Source organism: Myotis yumanensis, unplaced genomic scaffold (assembly GCF_028538775.1).
Source record: "Myotis yumanensis isolate MYYU_CA2020_CCGP unplaced genomic scaffold, mMyoYum1.0.hap1 SCAF_2, whole genome shotgun sequence".
Lineage (NCBI taxonomy): Eukaryota > Metazoa > Chordata > Mammalia > Chiroptera > Vespertilionidae > Myotis > Myotis yumanensis.
Window position 1 is genome coordinate 36,265,551 of NW_027223753.1, and position 12,646 is coordinate 36,278,196.

The 12,646-nt window shown below is 41.8% G+C and overlaps 1 protein-coding gene across 3 annotated transcripts in view; it reads left to right on the forward strand.

The window, feature by feature from the left end:
- The first annotated feature begins 1,049 nt into the window (after window positions 1-1,049).
- Window positions 1,050-12,646, forward strand: part of ZFYVE9 (zinc finger FYVE-type containing 9) — a 120,915-nt gene continuing 109,318 nt past the window's right edge. Inside the window, exon 1 of one of the 3 annotated variants that reach the window (XM_070405118.1) lies at window positions 1,050-1,237. The gene's annotated coding sequence lies outside the window, so the exon portion shown is untranslated. The remainder of the gene's footprint in view (window positions 1,238-12,646) is intronic. The other 2 variants (XM_070405117.1, XM_070405119.1) reach the window with 2 other exon arrangements.

Sequence of the window (12,646 nt, forward strand, 5' to 3'; positions counted from 1 at the left end):
AGGATTCGGAGAATTTCTCTTTCCCTACTTCTCCTCTAACAGTCCTTTTGTTTCTTTTGTTTTTGGCTCTGATGTTTGCACCCTAGAGTCTGAGTGGGATCGAGCATGGGGCATCTACACAGAATGATCCCCCAGCCCCCCTAGATAACAATTGCCCCCCTTCGGGGCCTGACCTGAGACTTGGCAGGCGTGGCCACGGGTGGAAGAGGAGAGCTGGTGGAGATAGGGGAGGGGGATTAGGTAGAAAAAGATGCATAGTTCTGTTCTTTAAATTGTTCATGAATTTCAGGACAACCGGTTGGCTGTTTTCTTCTCTTGCTCAAAATATTATTGGTTTTAATTATGGGGGCGGTTTTAGTGGTTAAGGTTTGGTATCTGCTGGGAATTTCCGTAAATAATCCCAGTAGATCAAAAAAAAAAGTTAAGGTCAAAGACAACTCTTTCTCCTGTTTTGGGAGAGGATCGTGAGTGTGTGTGTGTGTGTGTGTGTGTGTGTGTAAAAAGGCTGGTGCCGGTCACTCTTTTACACCCAGACACACTGAAGGGTCCCCCGGGAGGAAAAGCGAGGGGATGCCCTCACTCCTACTCTCAGGTGAGGGTCCGAGTGGTGGCCAGGGACGTTCTTGCTCCTCCTGGGGTGAAGGAACAGGGGCAAAGGTGCTCGGGGCTGAGGACGGGGACCAGGGGGGCACCCGTGCCGGAGGCATCCAGGGGCTTCCGCGCCTCCCGGAGGCGTCCCCGGGGCGGGCGGGCGGGAGGCCGTGGCCGAGCTGGGAGCGCCCCGCCCCGCCCGCCGCCCGCCGTGCTCCCTGCGCTCCCCGCGTTCCCCGCCGCTCGTGCCTGAGCGGCGCCGCAGTCCTCGCGCCGTAGCCCGGCGTGGGCGGCAGGGGGCGCTGTGGCCCAGCGGCGCCGGCGGCAGGAGCAGCCAAGGCGACGCTGGAGGCTCCGCCGAGGCTCCCCGCCTGCCGCACCGCGGTCGTCCCGCCGCAGCCTGGCGCCCCCGACCCCCGCTGCGCCGAGCTCCTCCGCTCTCCGCGCGGCGGCGGCGGCCCGGGAGCCCGATGCGGCTCGGCGGGTGCTGGGCCTCAGCAGCAGCGGCGGCGGCCACAGCCCCTTCGGCCACAGCGGGAAGCTTCGCGGCGGCGCCGGGGCAGCGCCGGTGCCCTCCGGAGGAGGCTGCGGGCTCGGGGACGACCCCCCCCGGGCCATGCTGAGGCGACGGCGGCCGCGGCTCGAGGTGAGTGTGCGCGGCGCGTCCCGGGCTCGCCGGCCTCGGCCTCCGCGATGGCCAGGGCGGCAGCCCTCCAGCCGGGCGGCGGGGAGTCCGGCCCCTGCGGCCACCCACTCCCCCCCAACCCCCCCAAACCCGCGGCTGGGGCCTCCGCCTTTCCCCCGCTGTCCCCGAGCGGGCAGGAGGCGCGTGAGGGGCGACTAGGCCCCGCGCCGCCGAGCAGCCCTGGCCCGGCCTCGGTTCCGGCGCCGCCCGGTGTGGAGCCGGGGCCGGCGGGGCGCTGGCGCCCCTCGGATTGGCCCCGGGCGGAGCGCAGCCTCTCCTCCCGGCCCTGCCCGCTCACCCGCGAGGCTGCGGAGGACGCCGGTTTGCCCACAGCCTCGGCTTTTCCGCGGCCCCCCCCCCGCCCCCCCGCCCCAGCCCCGCAGAGTCGGGGTGAAGGGCGGGAGGCCGGGGGGGGGGGGGGAGGTCGGCGTGATGGGGGTGCTGGGCCCCGTCAGCCCCGATGCCCCTGGTGCCCCTGGAGTGTCATTTACGATCTGATGGGTTGAAAAGAACCCTTTGCGTCTTATTTGAGGTGAAATTTCATCACCTGCCGGCAGCTCATCCCTGCCTTCTTCTGTTACATGTCTCGCAGCGTGGTCTGCCTTGGAGGAAGCTCCATCCCGGCTTTGCGATGTTTCTTAGAGAAACGCTCACAATTATTTTTTTTAAAAATACACATACACGTATTTTTACCAAAGTCGTTTCCCTCTTCTCCGCCCGTAAGTGTGTTTTAATGCTTCAGCCCTTGGTGCAGAGATGTTCCACCTACTAGATCCACAGAATGGATGACGGGAGGGTTTTTAAAAGTCGTGCCGTCCTAATCTCAGATACCCGGCGGACATGGGACATATTCTAAATGTCAGAAGTTGGATGATATGTCCTGGTATTCATGTCATAGAAAAGTTAGTGACTAGTGGTTACAGTGTACTGCCCTTTGCCAGATGTATCGTGTTTATGGTTTCTGATAAATGCGGTTAAAAGTTGTTCTTGTGTTCTTATTATGGATGTGAAGGATGTAGGATGGTTAAGGACTTCTAAAACTTTTATAAACATGAAAAAGCAAATATGCTTATTGTTGAAAACTTGGAAAGTACAGAAAGGCACTGTATGGATTCTCCATAAATATTTAATAATGGGGGAAAGGTGACCTATAATCTCATGGTACATTTTGATGGTCATTTAAAGTGTAAATGTTGGGTTTATACTGTTGGTAATTTTTAAATTATTCTGCATATTAGGTTCAAAGATAAAAGACTATTCCGTTTTACTGTTTAGCATACAGGCATTTGAATAAGACCTATAAAAATGTTTTACTAAATTTTGTTGTAATCATAGTTGAGTTCATCAATAAAAACAGAATAACATGGGTAACTACCTAAAAGACCCCTGACTTTTTACCACCTGTGCAGCAAGAGAAGCTCCTGAAGTCTAGGGAGGTTTGGTGTAGGAAATGTTTTTTGAGGACCTATCCTGTTACATGCAGTACCCTTATATTGTTTTTGTAAGATTTTGCTCAAATATTTATAATGGTAAAAAATTGGCTTGATTAAAAATGTTTTTCTGTAGATTAAATTAGGTTTTAAAAAGTCCAATCCAGTTTTTCTCAGTGTGTCCCTAAAGACTACCAACTTTAGAATCAGCTGAGGATCCTTATTAAAAGATGCAGATTCTGGCCCCTTGAATCAGAATTTCTAGGGCCCTGGCCTGGTAGCTCAGTTTGTTAAAGCATTGTCCCGATATGCCAAGGTTGTGGGTTCTACCCTCCCCCCCGCCCCCCAATACTAGAATCAACCAATGAATGTATAAGTGGAATAACAGATCAAAGTCAGTCTCTGTCTCTCTTCCTCCCTCTAAAATCAATATAATAATTAAAAAAGAATTTCTGAGAATGATGATGGCCCAAGGATCTTATTATCAAGCTCCCCTATGCTTAGTTCTATCACAGTTTGAGAAATCACTGATATAATAAGTTTAAAGTTAACTAACCTTGGCAAGCTGAATGAAAGTATGGTGTCTGTTTTCTAGTTAAACTACCAATCAGTCTTAAGTGGCAATATAGTCATTTCTCTTAGCAACATATAGTGGTGTTTTAATCTTAGAGAAAAGATATTTCAAGGGACAGCTGATTCAGTTAACAAACATTTGAGAGCCTTTTGTGGTAGCTGTGTTGTTATAAAAGAATACCTGGCCATTTACTTTGGTTCTCATCTCCTTGGACTGCAATGTTATTGTCTGTAAAATGCAGATAGTTATACTTATCTTGCAATATTTTTAGGGTAAGTATATCTGAAAAAATTTGTAACCTGTAAAAGATAGTTATAAAATTTTAGCTTTTAAAAAAAATTTACAATTTTATTGATTTCAGAGATGAAGGGAGAGGGGGAGAGAGAGAGAAGCATCAACGACGAAAGAGAATCATTGATCGAGCCTGCAACCCAGGCATGTGCCCTGATTGGAAATCAATCCATGACCTCCTAGCTCATAGGTCCACGCTCAACCACTGAACCACACTGGCCGGGCAAATTTTAGCTATTAATTTTAAGTGCCAGGTGCATTCTTAGGTGTTCTGAGAAATACAGTAATGACCAAGGTCTCTGCTAGCAACTAGCTAATTGTAGAAGCAGGACATATTTAGTTAACTGTTATAAGGTAGGGTCAGACAGGTGTTGTAATTGAGTGGAATATGCTAGATCTCTTGTTAAAACTTCTATGTTTAATGTAGTAGCTTGCCTGTAAGAATATTAATAATTTTTATATATGATCTTTCCTCTTCTAATTCCTGATTCAGTGTTTTATTCTTTAAGGAGGTAATTATATATATTGCCTGGTAAGTGATAGTTTTATTTATTTTATTTTTAAAATTGATTTTAGAGAGGAAGGGAGAGGGAGAGAGAGAGAGAAACATCTATGATGAGAGAGAATCATTGATCTGCTGCCTCCTGCACGCCCCCAACTGGGGATTGAGCCCACAACCCTGGCATGTGCCCTTAACCGGAATCAAACCTGGGACCCTTTAGTCCACAGGCTGATGCTCTATCCATTGAGCCAGAGCTAAGTGATACTTTTATATAAACTCCTTAGAAAGACAGAAATGAGTGGAGATGATCCAATTTCTTTCTCTGTTGCTAAGTTACCACTATACATTTCATTCAGTAAACTTTTATTTGGTACTTGTTATGTGCTTGACAAAGACTAGTTGCAAAGGCACAATTTAAGCCTCAATTTTCTCTTCTACAAAATGAAGCTGATAATACCCACCTTATGGATTATTGTAAGGATTAAATGATATGATGTATAAATCAGAGCTATGATTTAGTCCCAGCAGTCCCAGTAAGTCATTATTACTCTGGAAGTAGAAAATATGCTTCTAGTTTACTTCTCTTTGAAAGAGCCTGAAAGATCATTATTTATTTATACAGTTTACTACTAAGAAATAAAATCATTATGACCATTTTAAAGTATTAGAGATTGCTAAATTAAGGAGGAATCAAGGTGTCAGTAGTTAGTATTTTAGTTGTATAGTTAATAGAAAATCTTATACTTTATGATACTAAATACATTTAATAAAATAATTAAAAATGCTATTTATAAAATAATTCCAATTATGCAAATTAAGTAGTATTTACAAATTTTTTTCTTTTGAATTACTGTAAATAGCCTATTTATAGAACTGAACTATTGGAAAAATTAGAACAATATATAATGTTTTGTACTTATGAAATACTTTTTGAGAGCCTTTAATAAAATAGGTAAAGATGAGGAAATCTCTATGGACATGTTGAAATCAAGAAAAGGCATCAAATTCATATTGGGTAAGGGAAAAGGAGAACTTAATGAATGTTAATGGGGATCTTGAGGCATTTAGGATTTTATATTGCAGAACTATTTTTAAAGTCGTCTTAAATTTTTTTCTGTTAATTGTCTTTTAGTTTAACATCCATACATTTGTTTATTTAAGCTTAAAACATACTTTTCTGGACCTAGGCTTTTGGCTATCATAGTTTCTTTAGTTGGAAATTCTATAGTGATTTGTTATCTTTTCTCTTTTCTTATTATTTATGATGACATACCCTTAAGGATATGCTTTTTAAATATCTATGATGGTAGTTTTGTTGCATTTTTAAAAAATATAGAAGTAGTAAATCCATTCCCTAGATTTAAAAATATTAATTAATTTTAAATGGAAATTTATTACCTTTCAGAGGAAGGAGCCTTAGGAAGTAAGATAAAAGAAAATGATAAGATGAGTCCAGAATTTTTCATAAATTAGGGAAAGTTTGGGTATATTCAGCCTTGGGTTTTTCTGGCAGTTTGAAATAATATTAACTGTAAAGAGGCTGTAAAATGTGAAGAATTACATATATTTCAATTAAATTTAGAGTATTAGGAAAGGCTCAATTTTTTTTTTTGTTTAAAGTATTACATAAGGCTCTATTTTTGGTAATACCTTTATTGAGATATAATTCACATACTATACAGTGTACTCATTTAAAGTATACACTTCAGTGGCTGGTTAGTCACAGAATTGTGCAAACATCATCACTATCTAATTTTAGACATTTTCATCTCTCTAAAAAGAAACCCATTCCCATTAGCAGCCACTTCCCAGATCATCCCCTCAGTCTTACCTGCCCTTAAGCAACCATCAATGTACTTTCTGCCTCTGTGGATTCGCATATCTATTCTATAAGTGGAATCACACAATATGTTACTGGCTTCTTTTACTTTAGCATAATGTTTTCAGTGTTCATCCATGTTACAGCATGTATCAGTACTTAATTTCTTTTTATTGTCAAATAATATCCCATTGTATGGATGTGACACATTTTATTTATCCATTCATCACCATAACCATCATTCATAGCCAGAACTCAGTGAAACTGGTCAACCATATTGGGCGATCATGGGAATAGTGGTCTAGGGGCTTTAACTATAAAAGGTTGTATTCTAAGAATATTGTTTAAGAAAAGGCAATTGTAAGCCTTAGTTTTAGTTTTCCTTTAGCTGCTGAAATATTTCTAAAAAGTTAGAGTCCAGTTGTATATTTAGCTATTAATGTTTCTAAGTATTAGACTGACAGATTTTAGCGATTGCTATTACCTCTCCATGATATGTAATTCTATGTACATAACGTTTAGTCATTGCTCTTTATTCTTAATGTAGTATGGTCCCTATTGTTTGTTTCCAATCAAGGCATTAAAGCTTTTTGTGAGATTTTTGTAGAACATAGTTCAGAGTCAACAATAATGACTTGCTAATGTTTCTAAAGTTATTTCAAAATAGTAAGTACTGCAGGGAACCATGTTTGAGTTAATAAAGTACAAGTTTTGGACCTTCATTCTACACACAGTGGATCACCTAAAGTGTTTTCCCACTTGATTTGATCACTTTTAGATCCTTTAATAGTAACTTTGAACTGAGTGAGCTGAAAGGCTTCCACTAGTTTGTTATACAGCCTTCTAGTTGGTTTGGATGCCGTAATTTCAATATAAAGTTAAAAAAGAATTCAGCAGTTCTGGAGTCTTTTTGCTGGGATTAATGAAAAGGTATGCATTTCTATTTGTAATATGGTTCTTTTCTACCTCTTAGGATTGTTTGGTAGTATCTGCCAGCATTCCTTTTATTAAAATGAATAAAGAGTAAATGGTATATATTTTTAATTACTATTGTTTCAAAGCACAGCAGACCTGTCTCAAAATTATCTTTATTAAAATAAAAAGCAAGCAGTATGAAAATATTTTGAAATTATTCTGTCAGGGTTTATGTAAACTCTAATATCCATTTTTAGTTTTCAATTGAACATGAAAAACAACCCCTAAAAAGTAATTGAAGTAAAATACTTTGAGTTTGAGAAAAACCTTAAAACTTCAAAATATATCATCTAACCTTTTTGTGATTCTGGTGATGTAATAATTGCCCATAGGCTTTTAAAAAAATTAGCAGCTGAGGTTAATTGTTGTGGTTTTATTTAGGTCATTCTTAGACATTTCTGCTCAATGTCTAAAAAAAATAAGGTTGATTTTTTTTTTAAGGCTGATTCTTTAATATGGTGTAGCCCTTCATGATTTGGTTCTAACCTGATCATTCCTCATTCCTGTTTCAGCATGTTCCACTACCCAATCCTTCCAAGATTCCAGGTTTATGAAGTTTTTCTTGATTTCTTTGACCTTGTATTTCTTGTGTAATATACAAGCTTTGTCAACAATGTGCTACCTTCTGCTAGGTGTGTCACGTATGTTATTTCTAATTCTTAAAATGACCCTATAGTATCCATAGTGTTATGCCTATTTTACAGCTGAAAGAACTGAGAGTCTTGGGAACCCACATCTGTGTCAAACCATATAGCTCTTCCTATAAAATCCACATTCTTTTTCATCTTGTGAACCTCCCGATGTGTTCTGTATTTGTTTCATTTTAGGATTTTCCATACTGCTTGATGAAATATTCATATTAGGAGAGCACAAAATTAGTTGATTGACTTTGGTGGATATTTGCATGTAGCATTTTGTATAAGAAAAAGGTGTGTGTGTGTGTGTGTGTGTACTTGAGAAACTTCAGCTTCATATACTGGTATTTAATAGATTTTATATTTTATTGATTTTTTACAGAGAGGAAGAGAGGGATGGAGAGTTAGAAACATCGATGAGAGAGAAATACTGATCAGCTGCCTCTTGCACACTTCCTACTGGGGATGTGCCCGCAACCAAGGTACATGTCCTTGGCCAGAATTGAACCTGGGACCTTTAAGTCCGCAGGCTGACGCTCTATCCACTGAGCCAAACTGGTTAGGGCTGGTATTTAAAAATATTTTTATTGTGGTAAAATACACCATATACTGGTAGTTTTGAAGCAGATAAAAATGCCTGCTTTGCTATTATTAGAAAAATGCAATAACTGATCTCTGGACCTCATTTCTCTGATCTGAAAATGAGTGGTGGACTAGATGTTTACATCCCCTTTAACAGTTAGTATTCTATTCAATGTTTCTAAAAAAGTAGTGAATGAAAAGATAAATAACATGTAGACAACTCCAGGCAATGGTGAGTAAATGTCATTAATGAAGTAACAGAATGAGGGTGGGGGTGGGGGTGAGGGTGGTAGCAATGTGCTCTACTAGATGGTGGCTAAGGACGATAGAAGAACTAAGACCAAGGGATTGTAATTTATATAAAAGTTTTTTGTGTAATAAAGGAAATATATTTCTGAATAAAAACAGAAATTCTGGAAGTTAGCTGGATGAATGAATAGCTTGTTGCTGAGGCCTCTTCTTTCTCTATTAGTCCCTTTTGTGCTTTTTTTTTTTTTTTTTTGGTGATAGTGTGTATATGTGTTTGAGAAAAAAATGCATGTAGAGATGTGTTATATGAAAACTAGAGGCCGGGTGCACGACATTTGTGCACTGGGGGGGCGGGGGGCGGTCCCTCAGCCCAGTTGCAGTCCAGGAGCCCTTGGGAGATGTCTGCCTGCCAACTTAGGCCCGATCCCCCTGGCAGTCAGACATCCTTCTTGCAGTCCGGACCCCTCGCAGTCCTGGACCCCTTGCTCCTTACTGCCTGCCTGCACCACCAGGGGGCAGCTCCTGCATTGAGCATCTGCCCCCTGGTGGTCAGTGTGCGTAATAGTGATCAGTTGTTCCATGTTCAGTCGATTTGCATATTAGGGTTTTATTATATAGGATTATGTCAGATAGGATAGGATAGCCAGGTCACCAGTAGCACTTGGAATAAAGCTTTTATATTGCTCATAAAGTCGGAATTCAGTAATTAAAATGGGATCAGTTATTATAGATCTTCACAGTTTGTTGATAAAGCAAAGGAGGGCATATTTTGCATTAAAAAAGCATGAGCTACACTTTATTTATTGATTGATTTTTTTTAATAATAAAAACTGAATTTTAATCAAAGTGTAATCTCTGTAGAAACATACATCTGGGAAGGGCAGATGGTAAAGAGACATCCCCTCCCTTTTTTTAAAATTTAAATTCTTTATTGTTTAAAGTATTCCATAAGTCTCCTTTTCCCCCCACTGACCTTTTCCCGGCTGCCACCCCCCCCCCCCCCCCCCCCCCCAGCATATGCCCTCACTTCCCACGCTCCCTTTTATGGAGATGCTTTTTTTTTTTTTGTATTCTAATCCTAGATTTTATTCAACACAATTATTTTACTCTACACAACAAAGTATAAACACATTATCTAAAATGCTACAGTTACAAAAAAATTCAAAACAAAATCCATAGTACTGACTGTACAATAATAGCCGAAAAAGCAATGTACATGTTGCCAAGGTAATCCCAAAGACCACCACGAAGGGGGAGAAGGTCTGTGATGACCTTGCAGAGCTCTCATATTTGCTCACCAATTTTAGAGAAAAAGGAGATGTGCCATATGGGTGAATGTATATGTACATGTGAGAACAGAACCATTTACAGCATCTAACATGGGATGTTTAACTCTAGAGGTCAGAAGAACTCAAGCAGGGGAGCATGGCCAGGTTAATAGGAACAGCGGCTGCACAAAAGCATGCCTTTTCCTGAAGGATCCTCAGGCTACTAGACTGGCCCTAGGTCATCTATGGAATGGAAAAATGTGCTCCCAGGCTGGGTGGCACTGCCACCTGGAACCCTGCTCTGTTCCGGTTGGCTCTGCCACTAAACTGACTCTCAGAGACTGGAAACGTGGGAACTTTCTAGCCAGGAAACTGGAGAGCATCTTCATAGGCACAACCCCAAATCAACACTTCTGCAGCCAAACTTGGCCTTCAGAGGAAACGTCTCAATGCTCCTTTGGAAGCCTGCCCCCGAGTGAGGATTTGTTTCCTACTGACTGTCGTTCAGCTAGAAAAGTGACAGAACTGAGTTGGATGCGATATAAGTTTCGGGGCAGAGCTTTGGTGGCTTGTTTATCGGGAGGAATTGGAGCTGGAGCAGCTCCTATGGTGGTGGCGGGATCGCCGATACCGTGGGGAGCGTGACCTTCTCTTTATCCGTGGGGGTGACCGAACTGGAGCTTCGGGATTTGCTGGAACTTCCTGAGCGGCTTGATGCTGATGAAGCGCTAGAGCTGCTGCTTGAGCCAGTGCTAGTCCTGGAGCCAGAGCTGGAGGTAGAGTTGGACCGAGACTTGATGCTGCTGCTACCACTGGAAGCGCTGTGCCTCTTTTTATCCCTGCCATGATCCTTCTCGCTCGGCTCCTTGGTGGCCCCTTCTCCTTGGTGGCCCCTGTATCTTTAGAGCGATCCTTGGACTTCTCATCAGAGTGGTCTTTGCATTTGATAGGAGAAGGGGCCATCTTCCCACCACCTCGATTTTGTCCTGCTCTCCTCAGCCGATGAGGTCAGCATTACTCTGTGGAGATGAATTTTACTGTGAAAACTTTTACATAGTCTTCCATCCTCAAGGTATTGGAGATGCTAATATTGACACATAGACAGATTATGTCTTTACATAATCTGTCTGGGAAATTGTTGAACAGCTAGAAAATTGTCCTTGTTAGCTTTTTCTGGAGTCTTAACTTCAGTGAGTCTTGACTTTGGGAAGAAATCATTCTACACCAGAACGAAGGAAGTGTTCTTTAATCTAATGAATTTGGGTTTTGCAAATACACATTAGTATTTTTAAAATGGAGGAGTAAAAATAAAGGAACTTGGTTAATTTTGTTCAGCAGTGTATTACCCAAACTTATTGGCTGAGGAACCCTTTTCTCCCACATAATACTTAATAAAGTCTCAACCTTAGGTGATAGGCCCTGCTTACTTCCTAAAGGACCTCATTCTAGTGTTGGTTATTGCTAATTATTAGAAAATAGCTTTATATTTAGCCAAAAGTCTGCTTTTCTCTCACAGCTATCCTTTTGTTGTTTTGCTCTCTAAAATTATACAGAATAATTACTCTCATCTTAATATCTGAGGATGACAAGATAATATCTTGTTTTAACTAGTATGGTGACTAAAAGTGAAGACTTTGAAGTCATACTGCCTGAGCTCAAATTTTAATTCCATTGCTTTTACTGTGTGATCTTGGGCAAATTAGTTAACTTTTCAGTGCCTCCGTTTTCTCATCTGTAAAATGTGAATAACAACTCTACTTTAGTGGGTTAAATGAGATGAATCTTCTAAGGAGTTAATTACATAATACATTGCTGTAGGTCCCCTGGGAAGCAACACATTAGAAGTGCAAGAGATTATGTGGGGGATAGAATGGAATGCCTGGGGAAGAAAAGGAAGCCAAATTGATCAGAGAGTCTCAGTATGCAATATGGATCTGAAATAAAAAAATCTCAGCCAACCCAATAAGTTGAACAGCTAGAAAATTGCCTGTTAGAGGAGTCTTGCATCGGGAAGAATGGCCAGATTCTAATATACCCACCATGTTTAGTTATTCCAAGAGCTGCCCAAGGAGAGTATGGCCTGGACTAGAAGGTTGAGATGAATTCTGAACATGCTGCAGCTAGAAGTTGTTAGCTAACTACTCCTTGCAGTCAAATGCAAGTTCTTTTTTGGAGGGAGATCCAAGTGACTACCACAGTCCATTTTCTGTTCTTTATGGATCTGTGTCTCTAAACATTTTCTGAGAGCAGCTCCTTCAGGCTTCCATGGACCTCTCTTCCTGATGGGAAACTTAGAAGAAGTAGGTTAGTGAGATAAGCTTCGGCCCCCATCTTTATGGTCATGGCTACTACTTAGTTGAACTTGCAGTAGTCTTAGTCATTCTCCAGAATAAAGCTGGTTTCTGCAGAGGCCAGACTGGTGAATTAAACACATGGAAGGTACCACTACCTCTCCATCTTTAATATACTTAAGGAGAGCACTAATCTCTGCCATTCCTTTTACCTCCACCCTCTACACAATACTACCTTGGATTTTTTATTTTGGCCAGAAAGTGGGGAGACACCAGGTTTCACTTGGCCTTTTCCCTATGATAGCGCTTATTCCACAGGCCAAGGATCCAAGGTGGGGGTCATCCTAGCCACCAAGTATGCCAGTCCCATATATATTCAGGGACTGGGAAAATGACTGTTGGGTGGGTTTGTGGATCAGTGGATCGGCTGTAAGCTAGACTTTGGCCAGGACTCCATTTATTGTTTATTTCTGTATTCCTTCCCTAGTAATAGGGCCATAATGATGTTCCAGTCTCCAGATATCAGTGTCATCTCAGACTCTGTGATCAGTAGTTCTTCAGATGTCTCGGTATTTTACTTTTCCACTATATAGTAACCTGAGTAAATAGCCATAGGTTCTTTTGGGGAAGAATATGGGGAAATATGTATATGCTATTGTGTTGCAGGGTCCTTACTCCTTAGCCATCTTTTTTTTGTCAGTGGGTCTGGATCTGAAAACAGTCTCAGGTTCAGGAATTAAGCAAGGGATAGAAG